The 25,557-nt window shown below is 42.2% G+C and overlaps 1 protein-coding gene and 2 pseudogenes across 1 annotated transcript in view; 2 read left to right on the top strand and 1 right to left on the bottom strand.

The window, feature by feature from the left end:
* The window catches only part of LOC127418577 (zinc finger protein 721-like), a 620,351-nt gene that overhangs the window by 432,547 nt on the left and 162,247 nt on the right, over nucleotides 1-25,557 (bottom strand). The window lies entirely within an intron of this gene.
* The window catches only part of LOC127418584 (zinc finger protein 883-like), a 154,593-nt pseudogene that overhangs the window by 71,789 nt on the left and 57,247 nt on the right, over nucleotides 1-25,557 (top strand).
* Nucleotides 1,071-25,557, top strand: part of LOC127418610 (zinc finger protein 501-like) — a 46,450-nt pseudogene continuing 21,963 nt past the window's right edge.

The raw sequence follows: 25,557 nt of genomic DNA, 5'->3' as shown, positions 1-25,557 counted from the left end.
GTATACTAGTTAATAATAAAGTGTTTCTTAATAAGCTATACATTTATATTGAAATAATGTGCAGTTAGTGGTTTGTGTTTCTTTACATATTAAAGAGTACTCTCAATTAGTTCTCCATATGCTAAATATGATATAAATAAAAAATAAAAAAATTACAAAAATTGGCGCCATCTGGTGGAAAATATTAAAAATGTACATTTTGAAGCCAGGGCTCTGGAATGAAAGTATAATATCATAGAATTCATGATTTTATGCTTTAATGGCACTGGGATCAAATATTGCAGTTTTAATGGGTTTCAATGGGGACATTTTTGTCCTGAAGATCCTGAGTGTAACTATTTTGTTTACACAGTGTATTATAGATGTATTATAGGAACTGAGGTTGAAAAATCAAAATTCCCCCCAAAATACACACCTTTTGGCAAAATGTATGCCATTGGCATTAACACAGCCAAAATGATCAAACAAACAAAAAAAATTTTAAAAATGAAAAAGACAAAAATGTCCCTAAGGTCACACGAGGTTTAAATGCATCTTTAGCGTTATAACAAATAGATCTACAATTTGCCCAGATAGCATAAAATGTGAAACCATTTTAATGACAATTAAATAAAACAAAAATTTGTTCAACTGTATTTCTATATTTGTCTTGCCATCTGTATGTTTACATACTGTCTGATGTCACTATTAAAGGTCATCCTTCATAATCTGTTTTTGATTTGTGTTGACTTTAATACATGATACTACACTATGATATTAGTTACATGATAAAGCTTTTTCCACTTATGTAACATTTATTGCAATCATCATAATTATCCAGCATATTGAAATGAATGTAACCTTGGCCCTTGTGTACTTTTATCTAGAGAATAATTCCAAATTATAGAAACGTTTAGGAAATGTCAATGGAAATAGAAGTCTGGTCACTTCAGATTTTCTTGTACAGTGTATTTTTAAGTTCAACAACAGCAGCAGGAATAATCAGATGTTGGTATTTTAAACACTCCAGTCCAGCAGGAGGCAGATATTCACTTGAAGTTGTTTTATAAACCGACAGAAAACACAAGAAGATGAAGAAGAGCTGATAGTTTGGATGCTCATTTCGGTACGTGTTCAATGTATTTTACATTATTATTGGCATTTGTATTAATTTTGATGTTTATTTTTCTGTGCATGTTGTTTTTGAATCTATTTGGTGTTGTAATGAGTGTAAGAGAAGAGTATAACTGCCTGATGTAGCTTGTTTTGTTACTGGTCACAAGCACGAGGTTATTAAAAGGAATTAACAGTTAAGAGCCAGAGAAGTCCAGTGTTTCTCAACTGATGAGCTGCGCATGTGCAAACGGTGTTGCCAAGGACCAATCACTAATCTGATTGTTTGCTCCTCCTTTGTTTTAATTTAAACAATCTAATTTGACAGTTTAATGTGATTTTTATTCTTCTCATGCACTTATCAATGTCTTTAGGCCTGTCACGAGAACTACATTTGTTGGACGATATATTGTCCCCGAAATAATTGAGAAAACGCTGTTATTGTCATAAGACCGATTTATGCCACTGATATAATGATAATATAATAGCATAATAATGCAAGTACACCCTTTCATAGAGCAGTGAACTTTTAATTCTTAAGAATATTCAGACATTGGAATTGAAATGTCAATAAAAAAAATAAATAAAAAAATAAAATAATAATAATAATTAAAGTCGGAGAGGCCCCTCTCCATCTCCAACTACAGTTTTTGTTCCCATCTCTGAAAACTGGATGGGATGGTTATGTTTTAGATGACCTTTTAGGTTAATTGTATATATCTCGATAATTATGTTTTTATTCTGAAATAGCATAATTTTTTTTTTCAATCAGAGGAACCATAATTTCATCTAAACAGCCGTTGTAGCCAAGTACAATTCATATTTCAAAGGTATTAAATAGAAATCTATTCTAAAACCATGAAGGCATGTTTCCCACAGTTTTTCACTAAATGAACACAAGGGAGAGTAAAATGTAATTAATTTTCATTGATTTACACATTTATACTGAAATTTAATAAACAATCATCCATGGAAGCTTAATAAAAATCGTATTTACCTTCATCAACCCTCTACAATGTGAGTAAATCACTCGCATATGTGACCAAATTTCATGCTAGGCGACTAAAAAATGTCTTTAATTAGCCAATGGCTAGTAAATTGTTCAGTTTCACTCGCCTGTGATTGAGTTAGAGGCAAAGAATAAGTTTAGCGCAGATATAATTTCAGTGCCTTCTCAGTCCGCTTTATGCACCATCGCTTGGCTAAGAGCGCCCTCGTACAGCAACAGAATATCTGGTTCAGTCGATGCTTTATTCCTAACCAATGTCACCACAGTTCTGAATAAACACCTAGGGTTGTTGTGGTTATTTTCTATGAGGTTGCTAAAATATTCTGACCTGGCAGCTTTTAGTGCCTGTCTGTAGCTACAGACTCTATCCTTCCATGCACCGTGAAATACCTATAATTTTGTATTCTTCCACTTGTGCTCCAAATATGATCTGTAATAATTTCATTTACATTTAGTGTTTTGGTAGAAAGAGATCTAATATTTAGTAGCTCTACCTTTATATGATGTTTATCTTATTTTTTTTTAATTATTATTTATTTATTTATGCACTTTTTTATTTTTTTTTCCAAGTTTGACCTTAATCACATTTATTCTAAATGATTTATTGAGGGGTTTGTGTTTGGTAGTTCGGGGAACAGACACAGTCTCTATAAGATATCTATGTGATACAGTCTCTATGTTTTGTAGTTTATGTGACCTGTGTGACATCTCAAGGCAGTTAGCAGATGTTCGGAGTAACCAGTTTGTCTGCTTCCTGACCTGGGCCCCAATTTGTTAAATACTATCACTATTTAGAATATGAGCCAAATTACTACAGAGGAGAGCGGCATCTTCCCTGGTGGGATGGAGACCATCTTTGTTTAGCAGGTCAAATCTACCCCAAAAACTCTTCCAATTGTCTATATATCCTATGCTGTTCTCCGGACACCACTCAGACATCCAGCCGTTCAGTAACTCTAATCTACCATAAAACTCATCACCACGACAAGCAGGGAGGGGGCCAAAGCATATGACATTGTCTGACATCTTTTTTGCAAGTTCAAACACCTCTTTAAAATGATCTTTAGTGATCTCCGACTGGCGAAACTGGACATCGTTAGTGTTGACATGAATAACAATTTTAGAAAATCTACGTTTAACATTAGCCAGCATTTGTAAATTTGATCTAATGTATGATGCTCGAGCCCCAGAAATGCATTTAACAATGGTGGCTGGAGTCTCTATTTCCACATTCATTACAAAATAATTACCAATTATTAAGGCTCTTTCAACATGATCCTCAGTGGGTGCATTACTGAGTGGAGAGAATCAATTGGAAACCCTAACAGGAACGGGAGAGTATTGTCACTTTGCTGAATGAGTATGTCGCCAAGACATCACCCAAACGCCCTGCTGCGGGGGCTCTAGAGTCAGAACCAAAGTGTGTGTTGCTCGCTGTACTACCTGCATCCGAAACAGCATCTACCGGCTTCTCTTTCTCACTGACCTCCACTAGTGTTTGGATGCATGTCTCTAATTCATTAACCTTCTCCGTCAGCCTGACTAATTCCTTACATTTGTCACATGTGAATCCCTCACTGCTGATGGAAGAAGCTATAGTAAATTTGTGGCATGATATGCAGGAAGAAATAATGAGTACATTCTATGACTTTCCACAATAATTTGTTGATGTTATGGTTGTTCTTGAGTGGCAAGGGTTTGAGATTGATGTGGTTCGATATGGTTGCTGATCAGCAGATGTTTGAGATTGATGCAATAATCTGTGTAAAACACAGTGGAGAAAACAAATGCATGCAGTCGAGACGCAAGATGTAGACAAGCGGGAAAAGAAAAAAAAAAGAGAAAACGGGTGTGCACCGTAAAATACACATTGTTGAAACAGTAGAAATGTGGAAAAACCCAAAGCATGGGGTAAAATGTCATAGGATAAAATGCTAAACATATAAGAATAAGCAATGCTAAGCAGGCTAGCAAGCTACAAACACTCATGCAGCATACTGGCAGCAACCGGAAATGTAAGCGCAGCGTAGTTCTTGCAGGAAGAGTAGCAGCTGTACATCATCGCACCATTAGCTAGGTAACTTCTAGCCAATCACATGTCAGCCATCGCTTTATAAGTCTGCTCACAATCTATCACATTGCTGTTTCAGTGTGATAACACGACAACTCATCGACAGCAACTATGCTGATGAAGACTTAGTTTCGCTCCACGATGAGTCAATACCCACTCAGGATACGGATTTCATTCAATGTCCTTACCTCACATTCAGGATCAATCGGCTCCTCGGCGCAGTGAGCGTCTGCAAACACAGGAGTCTCAATGGGATCGCTGCCCCCTTGGAATTATTTTAGAAATACTAGCTGAGAAAGGCATCTCCATCAACCCCGATTTCTCTAGGTCTCAGGTGAATCAGCTCGCTCTTAACATCCTAGGAACCACACGATCCCTTCCTCATAATGCAGCCACGTCTTCTCAATTCTCTGCCCCCGCTTCACAAACTACGGGGCATAAGTGTTCAGCTAAATCCGGAATCCCATTCATATCACAGTCACGACGGAGACTTCTCTCAGGCGAAGCCACAGCATCAACGTCAACTGGAATACACGATCCAGTGCTTGAAGCCATGAGATCCATCGCTGAGTCTGTTAAAATCATAGATTTCAGAATTTTACTCCTAAATCCTCTCAACCTTCCATTTATTCAGCATCAGCACAAACAGCCTCTCACCCTGTAGCTATTTTAGCTAGCCCTTCCCACACGCATGCTGCTCCTGATTTCTCTCTGTCAAGCTCCTCCCCCGCTCACACGTCAGTAGAAGTTTTGTTTCACCCACTGCAGCAATGGTCTCGCCAGTGCTCAGAGCTCAAATCATCAAAGGCAAAGACGTTAATTTAGCTTCTCTTTTGCTTCCCTCCCCTGAATGTGATCATCAAATCGTGGACTGTGGGGACGTGTCAGTGGCCCTCAAGTCTTCAGATCCCAGACTTTTGCACAGCCTTCCCTTTCATGAATTCGTCTTGGTGTTTATAAAGATATTCTCTGCAGCGCTTTCCCCGAGCCCAGGGAAGAAATAGACTGCTACCTCACATTGATCGATGATTTCAATCAGCAATATGGCGGTACGATCTTCTACGAATATCATAAATCATTTTCAGCTAAATCTGCCATGTACATTCCCCAGTTTAATCAAAAAATTAACTGGTCCATCTCTGACACAGAGTTGCTCATCAGACATTTCAGGGGTCACAGAGCGCTCACTTGCGCCATATGCAGCTCTCACAGACATTCGTCTGATATGTGCCCAAGTTTCTGCAAGGACCAGCATCTGAAATCCGTGTGTCCACGATGCTTTGGAAGGATGCTGGATCCTTCTCAGTCATTTTAAGCTCCCCTTCGTACTTACCTGCTCAACGATCACCCCGCTGTCCACACCCCCATTTTGGATGTTCTTATTGAGCTTTTTTGCAAGTTGGGTGTTCCCTTCTCAAGTGAAAAAACCACGGGCCCCACCAATCTCTCGTATTTCACAGCATTATGCTCGATTCTCTAAACATGCAAGCTTCCCAGTCTAAAGATAAACTTGACAGGATCAGGTCTATTTGTATGTCTTTTCTTCAGCCAGCTTTGGTTTCAAAACGCGATCTCCTGTCCCTGTTAGGCCACCTCAATTTTGCCACACGTATCATTCCTCAAGGCCGCTCCTTCATTTCCCACCTCCTCACACTAGCCCATTCCGTAGACAGCCTCTCTGGCAACATATCAATCGATGACAGCTGCCGCTCAGACCACCTCTTCTGGTTACACCTGTTAAATCACTGGAATGTTATTTCTTTTTTTCTCAATGAAAACCAGAATCTTCGGACGACATGTCCCTTTTCACAGACGTGGCTCCCTCCATTGGATTCGAGGGATATTTTCAAGGATCATGGTTCGCAGGGAAATGGCCAGTTGAATTTAGTAGTTCTCTCTGGACACACAAACACATTGTAGTTTTTTTGGGACAATTCTGCGGTCGTCACTATAATCAATAAAGGCCAGTCTTCCTCTAGCCTCATCATGTCCCTTATGAGACGTCTGACATGGCAGAGCATTAACTGCAACTTCATTATCTCAGCCAGACACATTCCTGGGTTTTTCAATGTAATCGCTGACTCCCTCTCTCGTTTTCGCTTCCAGGAGTTCCACAGACTGTGCCCCTCTGCCAGCAAAAACCCCATTCCCTGCCGACCACTCTCAGACCTCCTGCTGGATTAAGCCTTTCTTTAATACCCCATTTAAATTTCGCTACAACCCCCATGCAGAAAGGATTTGCCTGGTCCACACTCACTTCCTACAACTCCACCTGGGCCCACTATTCCTCCTCCTGCCAATCACACAGTACTCCTCTATTTCCTGTTCTGATCTCCACAGTTTGCACATTCATTTCCTTTTGCTTTCACACTAAACTTCTCAATTTTCCCTCTATCAACAAAATGGTAGCCGACATTCAGTTTCATGCCAGATGCCATTCTCCTCACACCCCCGCATCTCTTCCAATGCCTCCATTTGCCTGCTGCTTAAAGGAGTCCAAAAATACCCACCTCCCTCCCCAGCAAGAGGTTACCTATCACCTTAAGACATCCTTCACCTCATGATTTCTTCACTCAGATCAGGGCTTTTCACGGATTATATTGACATTCTTTTAGAAGCAGCCTTCCTTTTAGTTTTTTAAGGGTTTCTGAGGTGTGGAGAATTCACTACTAACTCTCTCTCCTTTTTGCCTTCTCGTGACCTTTCCTTTTCCAACATTTCCTTTTCCCCTAACTTTTTCTCCCTTTTTCTCAAACACTCAAAATCAGACCATTCTGGGCATGGCCGGAGAATAACATATCAAAAATCTATAGCCCCTTCTGCCCCTTCACCTCCATGGTTTAAATATCTGCAAACTTGTTCACATTTTGCTGCTGACTGTCTCCTATTCATCACTCTATCCCTAGACCACATGTCACGTTACTGGTTCAGAAACATGCTCACTGCTACCCAAAAACATTGTGGTCTCTCCCCTCATGTCTTCTTGAGGCACTCATTTTCGCAGCTACTACTGCCACTCATCAAGGTTTACCAGAGTCCACAATCAAGATGCTTGGGCACTGGTCTTCCTCATCCTATCTGAAATATATTTGACCTAAAACTCAAATCATCAAACAAGCTCAACTCTCCATCAGCCGTAAGTTTTCATAACTATCTGGTGGCGGTCAGTGTCTCTCTCTCATTCACATCTTTCCCTACACTATGATTCAATTCAAGAACGTCCATTGTTTCGCAAGGATAACACATAACTGTCTACTCTCCTCGCCAGGGCTTCCATAATCTCAAGCATGGTTTCCTTTGCATAGGTACTGCGCAAGCCTAGCTCGCCCTCGTCGGAAAGCTCGTACTATCATGGGATATCTTTCAACAAGGGTATTGCACAACAATATCGCCATTATCGTATTGCTTTATGCATGCTGTTCACCTTTTGGCAAAGATAATCATTAAACAACGGCCGCCCTCATTTGAGGGCTCGAGCCTCATGGGATATCTTTCAACGAAGTGTATTGCACACAACATCGGATGGCTTTATGCTACGTTGTTCATCTTCGGCAAAGATAACCATCAAACAATGTCCGCCCTCATCAGAGGGTTCATAATCAAATGTTTTCTTTCAACAAAGGGTATTGCACGCAACGTCGCCATTATCGTATGGCTCTTGTTCACCTTTCGGCAAAGATATCCAAACAATACTCGTTTTCTCCTCTGTGTTACATGGTTTGTTATATCGATCTCAAAGCAACCAAAACAACAAACAACTGCGTGAGGGATTCACATCAATCTCAAACCCTCGCCGTTCAGGAACAACCATAACAACAAACAATTGCGGTAAGTCATGGCATACGCTCATGTTATTGCTTCCTGCATTACATGCCACGTTTACTATAGCTTCTTCTAGAGGTCGAACAATAGTAGATTTTACCGATATGATAACTAAGTTGGGCAGTATCTGCCGATAACCGATTAATCAACTGATAGTTTTTAATATTGATACTGAATGAAAAAATAACACAAGTAAAATAGTGCTGAACTTTATTACAAACATAAATGGTACTGACTGAACCATGAAAATGTATTGTACTTTTTTTAAATTAAATAAATGTATAAATATTAATATATATGAACAAATATTTTAATTTAAAAGTCAGCTGATTTTTAAATCGATGTTGTTTCCTTAGTCCACAAGAGGGCGCAATACATAAACCATTCAGCACCGTTATATTACTGTAATAACATTCCAATCTGTTAATAAAGAGCATTTCATTATCAACTAATCTAAATAAAATAAATAAATAGCATTTTTAGTCAGTCCCTATTCTGAAATGTTAAGTAAAATGATGGGGGTAACAGTACACATGGTGTAACACTTGAACTGATTCCTGCTACTCCAGACTCAAGCTTCATAATAACAGCAAAATACCACATTGTTTTTTATTCAGTACAAGTTGTATGTAGAGTAGCAATATTCCCAGATATCAGTGGTATTCGGCTGAACTCGGTGGTGAAGTGGCTCAGACTATGAGCCCAGATCAGTGGCTGTTCAAACAGATGAAACACATCAGACTGTAACTGAACCTGAGGATCTCGAGACACACATTTCCAAGTTGAACATCTTTCCTGACAAAGCATTTAAATAACTAACTGCTTAATCTGAGAAACGCATATAAGAGAGCAAAACGCAACCGCCAAAGACAAATATTGACAGAATTTTCATTTGGTTGAACTTTCCCTTTATGAGTTCATGTCAATGCTCACCAGTTTAAAGTTGACAAAATAGCCTGAAAAATTAAAGGGAAAGTTCACCCAAAAACTAGTATTTCTCTCCCATTTATATATAATCCGTTATAATATTCCTGCAGTCAGGAAGAAAAAAACAAACACGCATTTATATTTATAGCATTTCTGAAAGAACAGATCTGTTCTTGTGTATAATCATATAATAATCTTTTTGAGTTTGATGAACGTAAGTCCATTATAATGATGATGTTTTGTGTTCAGATGTTCATCATGAGAGACCAGGTTGATGTGATTCATGCTGGAGAACACCAGATGCTGCAGACACCAGTGAAGATTGAAGTGAAGCAGGAGGATATAGAAGAAAACGCAACAGAGGAACAACAGAGTGATGAAGATGATGATGAACAGCAGATGCTGCAGACACCAGTGAAGATTGAAGTGAAGCAGGAGGAGATAAAAGAAGAAAACACAACAGAGGAACAACAGAGTGATGAAGATGATGATGAACAGCAGATGCTGCAGACACCAGTGAAGATGTGTTCAGTGAAGCTGCAGGACTGCAGGAACCTGATGAAGATAAGAGGAGAAATCAAAATAGAGGAACAACAGAGTGATGAGGATTATGATGATTTTATTCCTGCAGGTATGTTTCTTTAATGTTGTGTTACATTTTCATGACAGTCCTCTGTTATGTCCGAGTTTGATACAAGAAAGACAGTTTTACCACTCACAGGTCAAACTAAAAAGTTCCCTGCTGTTTTTATTTTAGTTGTAGTGCTCAGTTATCTTTTAAGAGGTGCATGTACTGACCCTCATGTTATTCCAAACATGTATGACTTTCGTTCTGTGTCTAGGGCTGGACGATATGACGATATATATATATATATATATATATATACAGTGCAATGCAAAAGTATTCAGACCCCTGACCAATTATCTCATATTACTGAATTACAAATGGTGCAATTAAATTTCATTCTGTTTGATATTTTATTTTAAAACACTGGAACTCAAAATCAATTGTTAGGTGACATTGGTTTTATATTGGGAAATATAAAATAAAAAAAAAAGAAATATCTTGCATAAGTATTCAACCCCTGTGCTGTGGAAGCTGCCAGGTTACACCGATGAAAGAAATTACCCTAACGAGGACACAATTACTTTACCATTGGCATCCACCTGTGAATCATTAAAGTTGCAATCACATTTTCTGGATGAAAAACCCATTGTTGAAGGATCATTGGTCAGGCTGTGAATCTGAAGGAAAATTAAGACCAAAGAGCATTCCACAGAAGTTAGAGAGAAAGTACTAAAAATGCTTAGATTAGGGAAAGAGTACAAAATAATATTCAAATGTTTGAAACAGTGGGATCAATAATAAGGAAGTGGAAGCTGCACAACACCACCCAGGCACTGCCAAGAAAAGGCCGTCCCTCAAAACTCAGGGCTGTAACAAAAAGGAGACTTGTGAGAGAAGCCACAGAGAGGCCAACAATCACTTGGAAGAAGTAACAGAGTTCAGTTGCTGGGAGTAGAGTAATGGTGCACCAGTCAACCATATAATGAGCACTGCATAACGCTGGCCTGTATGGGAAGCCGTTACTCAAAAAGTACCATCTAAAAGCATGCCTGGAGTTTGCCAGAAAGCATGTGAGGGACCCAGCTGCGATGTGGGAGAAAGTTTTGTGGTCAGATGAGACCAAGATAGAGCCTTTTGGCCAAAACTCAAAGCGCTATGTGTGGCGCAAACCTAACACTTCCTATGCCTCAAGACACACCATCCCTACAGTGAAGTATGGTGGTGGCAGCATCATGCTGTGAGGAAGCTTCTCATCAGCAGGGACTGGGCATCTTGTTAGAATTGAAGGAGAAATGGATGGAGCAAAATATAGGGAAATACAGCAAGAGAACTTGCTTCACTCCACTAAAAAATGAAGCGTGGGAGGAAATTCACCTTTCAGCATGACAATGATCCCAAGCACAAGGCCTAAACAACATTGGAGTGGCTCAAGAATAAAAAGATAAATGTCTTACAGTGGCCCAGCCAAAGTCCTGATCTCAATCCTATTGAGAATCTGTGGCACTATTTGAAAATTGCAGTCCACAAGCGTCACCCAACCAACCTGAACAACCTGGAGCAAATCTGCCTAGAAGAATGGGCCAAAATCACTTCACTGTGTACAAAGCTGGTACATATGTACCCCAAAAGACTTAGAGCAGTTATTGCAGCAAAAGGTGGCTCGACCAAATATTAACTGTGGGGGTTGAATATTTATGCAAGCAAGATATTTCAGTTTTTTATTTTTTATCAAAATATTTCCCAACATAAAACAATGCCACCTAACAATAATTGATTTTGAGTGTCAGTGTTTTAAAATAAAATATCAATCAGAATTAAATTTCAGTGTACCATTTGTAATTTGGTAATATGAGAGAATTGGTCAGGGGTCTGAATACTTTTGCAAGGCACTATATACACTATATTGCCAAAAGTATTCGCTCATCTGCCTTTAGACGCATATGAACTTAAGTGACATCCCATTCTTAATCCATAGGGTTTAATATGACGTCGGCCCACCCTTTGCAGCTATAACAGCTTCAACTCTTCTGGGAAGGCTTTCCACAAGGTTTAGGAGTGTGTTTATGGGAATTTTTGACAATTCTTCCAGAAGCGCATTTGTGAGGTCAGACACTGATGTTGGACGAGAAGGCCTGGCTCGCAGTCTTCGCTCTAATTCATCCCAAAGGTGCTCTATCGGGTTGAGGTCAGGACTCTGTGCAGGCCAGTCAAGTTCTTCCACACCAAACTTGCTCATCCATGTCTTTATGGACCTTGCTTTGTGCACTGGTGCGCAGTCATGTTGGAACAGGAAGGGGCCATCCCCAAACTGTTCCCACAAAGTTGGGAGCATGGAATTGTCCAAAATCTCTTGGTATGCTGAAGCATTCAGAGTTCCTTTCACTGGAACTAATTGGCCAAGCCCAGCTCCTGAAAAACAACCCCACACCATAATCCCCCCTCCACCAAACTTCACAGTTGGCACAATGCAGTCAGACAAGTACCGTTCTCCTGGCAACCGCCAAACCCAGACTTGTCCATCAGATTGCCAGATGGAGAAGTGTAATTCGTCACTCCAGAGAACGCGTCTCCACTGCTCTAGAGTCCAGTGGCGGCGTGCTTTACACCACTGCATCCGACGCTTTGCATTGCACTTGGTGATGTATGGCTTGGATGCAGCTGCTCGGCCATGGAAACCCATTCCATGAAGCTCTCTACGCACTGTTCTTGAGCTAATCTGAAGGCCACATGAACTTTGGAGGTCTGTAGCGATTGACTCTGCAGAAAGTTGGCGACCTCTGCGCACTATGCGCCTCAGCATCCGCTGACCCCGCTCTGTCATTTTACGTGGCCTACCACTTCGTGGCTGAGTTGCTGTCATTCCCAATCGCTTCCACTTTGTTATAATACCACTGACAGTTGACTGTGGAATATTTAGTAGCGAGGAAATTTCAGGACTGGACTTGTTGCACAGGTGGCATCCTATCACAGTACCACGCTGGAATTCACTGAGCTCCTGAGAGCGGCCCATTCTTTCACAAATGTTTGTAGAAGCAGTCTGCATGCCTAGGTGCTTCATTTTATACACCTGTGGCCATGGAAGTGATTGGAACACTTGAATTCAATTATTTGGATGGGTGAGCGAATACTTTTGGCAATATAGTGTATATATATATCACACACTGGCGCCCAAAAGTTTGGAATAATGTACATATTTAGCTCTTATGGAAAGAAATTGGTACTTTTATTCACCAAAGTGGCATTCAACTGATCACAATTTATAGTCAGTACATTAATAACATGAAAAATTACTATTTCAATTTGAAAAAAATGTTCAGAACTTCTTAAACTACTTCAAAGTGTTCTCATCAAAAAATCCTTCACGTGCAGCAATGGCAGCTTTACAGATCCTTGGTATTCTAGCTGTCAGTTTGTCCAGATACTCAGGTGACATTTCACCCCATGCTTCCTGTAGCACTTGCCATAGATGTGGCTGTCTTGTCGGGCACTTCTCACGCACCTTACAGTCTAGCTGATCCCACAAAAGCTCAGTAGGGTTAAGATCCATAACACTCTTTTCCAATTATCTGTTGTCCAATGTCTGTGTTTCTTTGCCCACTCTAACCATTTCTTTTTGTTTTTCTGTTTCAAAAGTGGCTTTTTCTTTGCAATTCTTCCCACAAGGCCTGCACCAGAGTCTTCTCTTTACTGTTGTACATAAAATTGGTGTTGAGCAGGTATAATTCAATGAAGCTATCAGCTGAGGACATGTGAGGCATCTGTTTCTCAAACTAGAGACTCTGATGTACTTATCCTCTTGTTTAGTTGTATATCTGGCCTCCCCCACTCGTCGTGTGACCTTAAAGTGTCCTTGCCACTTGGCGAGTAATTTGGAGCTCGATGTGAGGAGTAATACGAGTACCTTATCTCCCGGTGCAAATTCCCGCAGCGAGTTACCCTGTTATACAGTCGGATCTGTTGTTCTTGAGCTTGGAGCAAATTCTCCTGTGTTAGTTACCCCATGGTGTGGAGTTTTGCTCTAAGATCAAGAACGTATTGAATTTCATTCTTACCGGCTGAAGGTTCCTCCTCCCAAGCTTCACGTATGACATCAATCACGCCACGCGGGCGCCGCCCATACAGCAGCTCGAATGGGGAAAACTCAGTGGAGGCTTGCAGGACCTCTCGTACTGTTTGTGGATGGTAAACGCTGGTGCAAATTGACTTAATGCCCAATAATTCATAAAGCTTGCGTAGTGTCCGTGACACAAAGGTTGTGCCCTGATCGGTGAGGATCTCTTTCGGAATCCACACCCGGGAGATTATTTTGAAGAGTGCCTCCGCAACACTATGAATTGAGATGCTGCATAAAGGCACTGCTTCCGGATATTGCATTGCATAGGCCACTAGGACTAATACAAAGTGATGTCCGTGTGCTGACCACTCTAATGGCCCGACGAGGTCCATGCCAATTCTGGACTTAGATCAGTGGAAGGGGGCGCAATGGTGCTTTTAGGGTGGCCGGCGGGTTCACCAGCTGACATTCACAGCAAGCAACACACCACCTGCGGACATTGCCGCCAATGCCCGGCCGATAAAAATGGGCTATTAGATGGTTCAGTGTTTTCGTTTCCCCTAGATGACCCGCCATGGGATTATAATGAGCTGCCTGGAACACCATTTCTCGATGGCTCCATGGTATTAAGAGCTGGGTTGTATCTTCCTTTGTTTGAGTATCCTGCATCACTATATACAACCGCTCATTTATAATTGTGAAATAGGGATATGAAAATGCGACATTCGGCCGGAGTTGTTGACCATCGATCACTCTCACTTGGTTGAAGGTGTGCTTGAGGGTTTTGTCTCATGACTACTCCAAAGGGAAATCTCCTGAGGAAGGGAGGGGCTGCAGCCTCAACCCCCCCCCCCCCCATGTCATCCTGACGTGGAGCTGACGAAGATGGCCCCGGCTCCGCCTCCCCTGCCAGAGCATCGCACATTTCACATCTTGTTGTTTTTGTGCAGGACCCATCCGCACATATTCCCCTTAGCACATTTCTGAATTCAGGCCAATTAGTCCCCAAAATCAGCAGATGGGTGAGGCGGGAACTAACCACGGCCTCCACTCTGTTTTGTTCCCAGAAATTTTATCACAAGGGTCACCACGGAGTAATTGTGAATATCCCCATACACACACTTCACCCTCACCCTTTTGGTTGTGCCCAAACCTCACGTTGAACAAAGCATTGGTGGATAGTGGTTTGATTACAACCCGTGTCCACCAATGCTTGGTGAGTACCCCCCTTGACTCTTACCGGTATCCAGTATGCTCCAGCCCGATCGGGGGCAGTCTGCAGAGTGTCGAGGATCCGGACCACTATCGCCAGCTCCATCACTGGGCATTGATCCTGGAAGTGTCCCGGATCCCCGCAACTCCAGCAGACCGGCCCAGGTACCACGCCCGCACCTGTGTCGGCGGACTCTTCCACCTGAGGGGGAGAGCGGCAGGGCACTGTCGATGCTGTGGGTGGTGCAAACCCCCTCACGTGGGGAACTGGCTTCGGTGGCGGGACTCCTCGCCTCCGCGGGGCAGGAACAGGCTCTGGGGAGAGAGCGGAGGGGGAAGAGAACAGTGGAAACATAGGGGAAGGGGAGAGAGAGTGGGAGGGCTCTTCCGCCCTCGAGTACGCCACCATATGGTCCTCCGCCAGTCGGACAGCCTCATCCAGCAATGCCGGATGGTGGCACTGGACCCATTCCGCTGTTCCTCATGGTAGCCGATGGACGAGCTGCTCCAGTACCACCTGATCGATCACTCCCTCGACGTCACGATCCCCTGCCAGCAGCCATCTCCGGCGGGTGTCTCGGAGCCGTTGGGTGAAGGCAAACGGGCGGGCGGTCATCTCCAACTTCATCAATCGGAAGAGCTGGTGATGATGCTCCGGACTGTGGCCATCCCGCTGCAGGATGGTCTTTTTCAGATCTTCATAAGCCAGGAGGTTAGCCACCGGCAGTTGTTGTGCTGCGAGCTGGGCTTCCCCGGACAGCAACGAGGAACGCTTCTGGGTTATCTTCCACCCCCATCTTCAAGAGTGTGGGCGGAGGCATGTGGCTGTGGTTATCTGGGGACGCAGCTGGGGTTCTCTCCTGGCTGAGAAGGCTCCGGATCGCATGCCGGTCCTCTGCTTGAGCTCGAAGGACCTTGAAAAACCGGCGATCTTTATCTTGCCGGAGCTCACGCAGGGATTGTTGGTATGACTTGTGTAGGCCAGCGAGGGACTTGAGGATCTCTGCCAACTGGGAGGACTCCATGGGGCATACTTCCTCCAACTTCAATTCCCGGGTTTTGGCACCAGTGTAGAAGTGTCCACAGCAGAATGAAAGGAGGGCACAGGGAAATGGGCTTCTCCTGGCACAGGTAAGATTTTTAATTGGCAACGTCAACGCTTACAGCTTCACAAGCTCATTAGCTTCACAGGTATGTAGTTTCACAAACTCATTAGCTTCACAGACACCATGGACTTTCTTGTGCCAGGCTCTCTCTCACTCTCTGCTGGTGGCGTGGCTGCTTATATGCCACTCTCCCCATGCTCACTGGAATTAGAGACAGGTGTTCGACATAATCTAGCTCAGGTGCAAGCACCCTTACCGCTTCCTCTCCGGACAGACACTTGACCACGCCCCTGCTGCCACAATATATATTAGTTGAAGTCAGAAGTTTACATGCACTTAGGTTGAAGTCATTAAAACTAATTTTTTAACCACTCCACAGATTTAATATTAGCAAACTATAGTTTTGGCAAAGTTTTATACATAACACAAGTAAGTTCCAACAATTGTTTACAGACAGATATTTTAACTTTTAATTGACAATATCACAACTCCAGTGGGTCAGAAGTTTACATACACTTTAGTTACACAAGTTAACTGTACCTTATGCAGCTTGGAAAATTCCAGAAAATGATGTCAAGCCTTTAGATAGTTAGCCAATTAGCTTCTTATAGGAGGTGTATTGAATTGGAGGTGTAGCTGTGGATATATTTTAAGGCCTACCTTAAACTCCATGTCTCTTTGCTTGACATCATGGGAAAACCAAAAGAAATCAGCCAAGACCTCAGAAAAAAAACTGTGGACCTCCACAAGTCTGGTTCATCCTTGGGATCAATGGATACTGAAGGTACCACATTCATCTGTACAAACAATAGTACGCAAGTATAAACACCATGGGACTACGCAGAAAGTTGAAATCAATACCAGAACAACAGTAAAGGACATTATTAAGATGCTGGAGGAAACAGGTAGACAAGTATCTATATCCACAGTAAAACAAGTCCTATATTGTCATAACCTGAAAGGCTGCTCAGCAAGGAAGAAGCCAATGCTCCAAAGCCACCATAAAAAAGCCAGACTACCATTTGCAAGTGCACATGGGGACAAAGATCTTGCTTTGTGGAGAAATGTCCTCTGGTCTGATGAAATAAAAATGATTTTGGCCATAATGACCATTGTTATGTTTGGAAGAAAAAGGGTGAAGCTTGCAAGCCGAAGAACACCATCCCAACCGTGAAGCATGGGGGTGGCAGCGTCATGCTGTGGGGGTGCTTTGCTGCAGGAGGGACTGGTGCACTTCACAAAATAGATGGCATCATGAGGAAGGAAAATTATGTGGATATATTGAAGCAACATCTCAAGACATCAGCCAGGAAGTTAAAGCTTGGTCGCAAATGGGCCTTCCAAATGGACAGTGACCCCAAACATACTTCCAAAGTTGTGGCAAAATGGCTTAAGGACAACAAAGTCAAGGTATTGGAGTGGCCATCACAAAGCCCTGACCGCAATCCAATAGAAAATTTGTGGGCAGAACTGAAAAGGCGTGTGCGAGCAAGGAGGCCTACAAACCTGACTTGGTTACACCAGTTCTGTCTGGAGAAATGGGCCAGAATTCCAGCAACTTACTGTGAGAAGCTTGTGGAAGGCTACCCAAAATGTTTGACCCAAGTTAAACAATTTATAGGCAATGCTACCAAAAACTAACAAATTGTATGTAAACTTCTGACCCACTAGGAATGTGAAATTGATAAAAGCTGAAATAAATCATTATCTCTACTATTATTCTGACATTTTACATTCTTAAAATAAAATATTGATCCTAACTGATCTAAGACAGGGAAAGTTTCTATGATTTAAAAATTGAGTTTAAATGTATCTGGCTAAGGTGTATTTAAACTTCTGACTTCAGTTGTACATCGATCAGCCACAACATTAATACCATCTGCCTAATATTGTGTAGTTCCCCCTCGTGCTACCAAAACAGTGCCAACCCGCATGACAGAGTAGCTTTCTGAGATGATATTCTTCTCACCACAATTGTACAGAGATGTTATCTAAAATACCATAGACTTTGTCAGTTCGAACCAGTCTGGCCATTCTCTGTTGATCTCTCTCATCAACAAGGCATTTCCGTCCACAGAACTGCCACTCACTGGATGTTTTTTGTTTTTGGCACTATTCGGAGTAGATTCTAGAGACTGCTGTGTGTGAAAATCCCAGGAGATCAGCAGTTACAGAAATACCCAAACCAGCCCATCTGGCACCAACAATCATCCATGTGATTATCTAATCAGCCAATCGTGTGGCACCAGTGCATAAAATCATGCAGATAAAGGTCAGGAGCTTCATTTAATGTTCACATCAACCATCAGAATGGGGAAAATATGTTATTTCAGTGATTTGGACTGTGGCATGATTGTTGGTGCCAGATTGGCTGGTTTGTGTATTTCTGTAACTGCTGATCTCCTGGGATTTTCACACACAACAGTCTCTAGACTTTACTCAGAATGGTGCAAAAAAAAAAAAAAAAAAAAAAAAAAACATCCAGTGAGCAGCATTTCTGTGGCAGGAAATGCCTTGTTGATGAGAGAGGTCAGCAGAGAATGGCTAGACTGGTTTGAACTGACAAAGTCAATTGTAACTCAGATAACCGCTCTGTACAATTGTGGTAAGAAGAATATCATCTCATAATGCTATTCTGAGATGTGGGTTGGCGGCACAAGGGGGACCTACACAATATTAGGCAGGTGGTTTTAATGTTGTTGCTGATCGGTGTGTGTGTGTGTGTGTGTGTGTATATATATAATTAAACAAAAATTGTTCATTTTATTCAAACACATAACTATAAATAGTAAATCCAGAGAAAGAATTGTCTCTTATGTGATTCCCAGAGCTATATACCATTTGCACAGCAAAAATACTGGACGTTTGTTGTCTATTAGGGTTCAGTTTGATGATTTAAATTTGTCCCTCTTGAATTGATTTTTGTCAATTTATTGTGTTCATTGTAGAGCTGATGGAAGTGAGAGAGGAATGTGAAGAGCTGAATGAAGTTGAGGAGGAACAGCATGATTTCATAACTGGAGAAAAATCTTTGAGTTGCTCAAAGACAGAAAAGAATTTATCTCCAAAAAAGCCTCAAAGAAGAGCAGACAAGAAATCTTTCACCTGCTCTCAGTGTGGAAAGACATTCACATGTAAAAGAAATCTTAATAACCACATGAGAATTCACACAGGAGAGAAGCCTTACACGTGCCATCAGTGTGGGAAAGATTTTAATCGTAAATACTCACTTAATATGCACACAATAATTCATACAGGAGAGAAGCCTTACACGTGCCATCAGTGTGGGAAAAGTTTTGCATATGTTGAACATTTCAAGAATCATCTTCGCTGTCACTCTGGAGAAAAGTCATTTGAATGTGATAAGTGTGGTAAAACATTTGTTCTGGCACAGTACCTAAAACAACATCTGAAAACTCACACAAATGAGAAGCCTTACAAGTGTTCATTTTGTGGAAAGAGTTTTGCAGGCCTGTCTTATTTTAAAGAGCACCAGAAAATACATACCGGTGTGGCAGCTCATATGTGCTTTGAATGTGGGAAGACCTTTACTACAGCCGGCAGCTTGAATCAGCACCAAAGAATTCATACTGGAGTGAAACCATACAAGTGCTCACACTGTGAAAAGAGTTTCACTCAGTCAGAACACCTGAAAACACACGAGAGAATCCATACTGGAGAGAAAGCATACAAGTGCTCACACTGTGAAAAGAGATTCATTCAGTCACAAAACCTGAAAACACACGAGAGAACTCATACTGGAGAGAAACCATACAAGTGCTCACACTGTGGAAAGAGTTTCAGTCATTCAAAAAACTTGAAAACACACGAGAGAACTCATACTGGAGAGAAACCATACAAGTGTTCTTCATGAGGGGAAAGTTTAATCTCAGCAAATACTCTATATAAACATGTAAAAAGAAGTCAGTTAGTGGTTGATTGATATGGATTTTTCAATGGCTGATGCTAAAAAGGTGGAGAGCAGGTTGGCCAATGGCCAACATAATTGCCGGTATAAAAATAAAATGTAATAACAGCATGTACAAAGAATTTCTTAACTTTAATGTTTTAATTTCCATTTTAAAATTACATACATAATCAAACAATAACAAAGGTTTGCGATAAGGTTATGAATTAGGAAATTACATAGCACATACAAACAAAAGAAAGAAAAAAAGGAAATGGGCTGTAATATGCATACAGACAAGAGATTTCAGGAACAAATATGATTGTTACAGGGAGGACTTTACACAGAAATAACATTCTTAAGGAAGTCCAGAAAGGGCTGCCAGTACACAAAATGTCCTAAGTAGAAAACAATGAAAAGGTAACATTTCTGTTTATCGGCCAAATGAACACAGTTATCAACCAATACTGATAATTGCAAAATGGCAACACCCATAAAACAATAACAATAAAAACATCAAAAAGTTAGATTTTAGTTTAATACCAAGTCCCAGTTAACTTGTATACAGAACTGAAGCACAAAAATTGGCAAATTTGCCTTCCGCAGACATTCACATATATTTTATCCACGATTTATTACCATACGTCGAGACACCATGTTGGGTTCCAATTCTCTCAGCCAAAAACAGAAAGCTGAGGCTGCAGTGGGCCTACCATCTGTGTACCTCAGCAGAAATAGAGATTCTTCAGACCAGACTATGTTTTTCCAGTCTTTATTTGTACAGATTTGGTGAGCCTGTGCCCACTGCAGTTTCAGCTTTCTGTTTTTGACTGACAGAAGTGGAACCCAACATGGTGTCTCAACGTGTGGTAATAAATCATGGAACCCGATGTGGTCGTCTGCTGTTTTAAGCTCATCTGCCTCGAGGTTCAATGTGCTGTGCATTATGAGATGCTATTCTTACATTGGAAAAGATGTGTTTTTAGCCATTTTTTGTAGACAGAGAGTGAGTCTGCTTCATGGATCGAGTTGGGAAGGTCATTCCACCAACACTGTACAGTGAAACTGAAAGTCCGGGAAAGTGTTTTGGTGCCTCTTTGTGTTGGTACAACCAGGCACTGCTCATTAGCCGATCGCAGGCTTCTGGTGGTAATGTAGTTCTGCAGAAATTATTTTAGGTATGCTGGAGCAGACCCACTGACTGTTCTGTATGCCAGCATCAGAGCCTTGAATTTGATACCTGCATCAACCAGCAGCCAGTGGAGAGAGACAAGGAGTGGTGTAACGTGCTGCTGCATTCTAGATCATTTGCAGGGGTCTAATTGCGCATGCAGGGAGGCCTGGAATGAGAGTGTGACGGTAGTACAGTCTAGTTATGACAAGCGACTGAACAAGAAGTTGTGTGGCATGTTCAGAGAGGAAGGGTCTTATCTTCCTGATGTTGTAGAGTGTAAATCTACATGATCGTGCTGTCTTTGAGATATGGTCTGTGAAATTGAGTTGGTTATCGATGGTTACCCCTAGATTTCTGACCATTTTGGAAGGCAATACTGTAGTTAAACCCAGCTGCACGGTGATGATGTGTTCAATTGCAGGGTTGGCTGGAAAGACGAGGTACTCAGTCTTGGCTGGGTTAAGTTGTAGATGGTGTTCCTTCATCCAGGCCAAGATGTCTGCCAAACAGGCCGAGATTCGAGCAGTCACCATGGTGTCGTTGGGCTGGAAAGACAAGCAGAGCTGTGTGTCATCGGCATAGCAGTGGTAAGAGAAACCATGTGCCTGAATGATGGGTCCTAGTGATGATGTGACTTGGACACCTCACCTTTCCAGGCTACCTTGAAGGACCTACCTGAGAGAGAGCAATTAAACCAGTTAAGCACAGTTCCTGTGATGCCCAGAGTAGAGAGGTTGGAGAGTAGGATCTGATGATTGACTGTGTCAGCGGCTGCAGATAGGTCCAGTAAAATCAGGACGGATGATCTGGATCCAGCTCTCGCCTGTCTCAGCGACTCAGTGACAGACAGCAGGGCAGTCTCGGTGGAGTGTCCACTTTTAAAGCCTGACTGATTGTCATCCAGCAGCTTGTTCTGCAAGAGATAGGCAGAGATCTGATTGAAAACGGTCCTTTCAAGTGTTTTCACCATGAATGGGATGTGAGAAACTGGTCTGTAGTGTTCTACTTGTGTGGGGTTAAGTGCAGCTTTTTTAAGCAGCGGGGTTACTCGAGCCTGCTTAAATGTTGTGGGAAAAGTGCCTGTAAGTAGAGATGTGTTAATTATGTGTGTGAGTGCATGTAGGATGGACGGAGAGATGACTTGGAGAAGGTGGGTTGGAATGCGGTCAGAGGGACAGGTGGTGGGGTGGTTGGACAGGAGGAGTTTAGAAACCTCAGTGTCATTTAGAGGAGAGGACATAGAGATAGAAGAGCTGCATACAGGAAGCAGGTGTTTGAGAGGGTGTGGTGCTGAGAATGTGTTGTCGATGGCTGTAACTCTGCTCACTATAATTGTACAGAACAGTTATCTGAGTTACCATAGTCTTTCTGTGAGCTCGGAGCACTCTAGCCATTCTCCGTTTACTTCTCTCATCAACAAGGCGTTTCTGTCCACAGAACTGCCACTCACTGGATGTTTTTTGTTTTGGGCACCTTTCTGAGTAAATTCTAGAGAACTGTTGTGTGTGAAAATCCCAGGAGATCAGCAGTTACAGAAATAATCAAACCAGTCTGTCTGGCACCAACAATCATGCCACGTTCGAAATCACTGAGATCACACTTTCCCCCATTGTGATGGTTGATGTGAACATTAACTGAATCTCCTGACCCCTAACTGCCAGGGCTGAAAACGTTTAAGAACCCCTGCCTTAAATGCATCTTTAGAGTTATAACAAATAGATATACAAATTGCCCAGATTGCAAAAAATGTGAAACGATTTTAATCACAATTAGATAAATAATAAAACATTTTGTTTAATTTTGATTATTTCTATATTTGTCTTGCCATCTGTGTGTTTACATATTGTCTGATGTCAAATCAAATCAAATCAAAATCAAATCACTTTATTGTCACACAGCCATATACACAAGTGCAATGGTGTGTGAAATTCTTGGGTGCAGTTCCGATCAACATAGCAGTCGTGACAGTGATGAGACATACGCCAATCTACAATAAACATCAAATTAACACAACACAATTTAAACATCTGTTATACATAATTAAACTCGACTTAAAACATCAAATTAACACAGCACAATTTAAACATCTGTTATACATAATTAAACTCGACTTAAAACATCAAATTAACACAGCACAATTTAAACATCTGTTATACATAATTACACAACTTAAAACATCAAATTAACACAACACAATTTAAACATCTGTTATACACAATTACACTCAACAATATACAATAATAACATACATTGCACAGTATACAATATGCTGTTTTTGTTTTTTTTTTTTTTTTTTTTTTTTTTTTGTTTTGTTTTTTACTATATAGATACTATATAGATACACATTATTCAATAAAAATTAAAATATATATGAAAAAAGTATATATATAGAATGTACAGTATTGTACTGTATTGACATTCAGGCTGTCGGTTGATAGTCAGTTGTTAAGAGAGACATAATATAATGACAGTAATATAATTTATGACAGTCCGGTGTGAGATAAAAGAGTAATAAAGTGCAGGGATGATGTATTTTGATCGTGGGAGATCAAGAGTTCAGAAGTCTGATTGCTTGGGGGAAGAAGCTATCATGGAGTCGGCTGGTGCGTGTCCTGATGCTGCGATACCGCCTACCTGATGGTAGCAGTGAGAACAGCCCATGGCTCGGGTGGCTGGAGTCTCTGATGATCCTCCGAGCTTTTTTCACACACCGCCTTGTATATATTTCCTGGAGGGAGGGAAGCTCACCTCCGATGATGTGTTTGGCAGTTCGCACCACCCTTTGCAGTGCTTTGCGGTTGTGGGCAGTGCTATTGCCGTACCAGGCGGAGATGCAGCCAGTCAGGATGCTCTCCACAGTGCAGGTGTAGAACCGTGTGAGGATGTGGCGGTTCATTCCAAACTTCCTCAGCCGTCTCAGGAAGAAAAGGCGCTGATGAGCCTTCTTCACAACGACTTCAGTGTGGACGGACCATGTGAGTTCCTCAGTGATGTGGACACCCAGGAACTTGAAGCTGCTGACTCTCTCCACTGGTGCCCCATTGATGGTGATGGGACTGTGTTCTCTGTCTTTTCTTCTGAAGTCCACCACAAGCTCCTTTGTCTTACTGACGTTGAGGGAGAGGTTGTGCTCCTGACACCAGTGTGTCAGAGTGTGCACCTCCTCTCTGTAGGCTGTTTCATCATTGTCAGTGATCAGACCTACCACCGTCGTGTCATCAGCAAACTTAATGATGGCATTGGAGTTATGTGTTGCCACACAGTCATGTGTGTACAGGGAATACAGTAGTGGGCTGAGAACACAGCCCTGCGGGGCTCCAGTGTTGAGGGTCAGTGATGAGGAGATGTTGCTGCCTATTCTAACCACCTGGCGTCTGCTTGACAGGAAGTCCAGGATCCAGCTGCACAGCGAGCTGTTTAAGCCCAGAGCCCGGAGTTTCTCATCTAGCTTGGAGGGCACTATGGTGTTGAATGCTGAGCTGTAGTCTACAAACAGCATTCTCACATAAGTGTTCTTTTTTTCCAGGTGGGAGAGAGCAGTGTGTATTGTAGATGCAATGGCATCATCAGTGGAGCGGTTGTTACGGTAAGCAAACTGCAGCGGGTCAAGATTGAGTGGTAATACAGAGCAGATGTAATCTCTGATTAGTCTCTCAAAACATTTGCTGATGATGGGGGTCAGAGCAACAGGACGCCAGTCATTTAAACAAGTTATTTTCGATTGTTTTGGAACAGGCACAATGGTGGATGTTTTAAAGCATGTGGGGACTACAGACAAAGAGAGGGAGAGGTTGAAAATGTCCGTAAAAACACCAGCCAGCTGGTTCGCGCACGCTCTGATGACGCGGCCCGGAATGCCGTCTGGACCCGCGGCTTTGCGGATATTCACCCGTCGGAATGATCGGGTTACATCCGCTACAGAGACGGAGAGTGAACTAACCTCTGTAGCTTCGGCCGTGAGAGCTCTCTCCGCGAGGGCGGTGTTATTTCCCTCGAAACGAGCATAAAAAGTATTTAGCTCATCTGGGAGAGAGGCAGCGGTGTTCATGGCGGAGTTTTTATTCCCTTTAAAGTCCGTGATGATGTTAATTCCCTGCCACATGCTTCTAGAGTTGGTGGTGTTAAACTGTCCCTCAATCTTACTCCTGTACTGGCGTTTTGCTGTTTTGATAGTTTTTCGGAGGGCATAGCTGGCTTGTTTATGCTCCTCCGCGTTCCCGGAATTAAAAGCGGAGGTCCGCACATTAAGTGCTGCGCGAACATCGCTGTTGATCCACGGCTTCTGATTCGGATAGATTCGCACAGTTCTGGTCGGAATCACTTCCTCTACACACGTTCTGATGAAGCACATTACGCTATCAGCGTAAAGCTCGATGTCGTCATCAGAGGCGGACCGGAACATCTCCCAGTCCGTGCGATCAAAACAGTCTTGTAGCGTAGAGTCTGATTGGTCCGACCAGCACTGGATCGTTCTGAGGGTGGGTGCTTCCTGTTTCAGTTTCTGCCTGTAAGCGGGCAGAAGCAGAATGGAAGAGTGGTCCGATTTTCCAAATGGTGGGCGGGGGAGGGATTTGTAGCCATCCCGGAACGGAGAGTAGCAATGGTCCAAAACCCG

Source organism: Myxocyprinus asiaticus, chromosome 28 (genome assembly GCF_019703515.2).
Source record: "Myxocyprinus asiaticus isolate MX2 ecotype Aquarium Trade chromosome 28, UBuf_Myxa_2, whole genome shotgun sequence".
Classification (NCBI taxonomy): domain Eukaryota; kingdom Metazoa; phylum Chordata; class Actinopteri; order Cypriniformes; family Catostomidae; genus Myxocyprinus; species Myxocyprinus asiaticus.
This window is presented reverse-complemented; position numbering and strand designations above follow the sequence as displayed.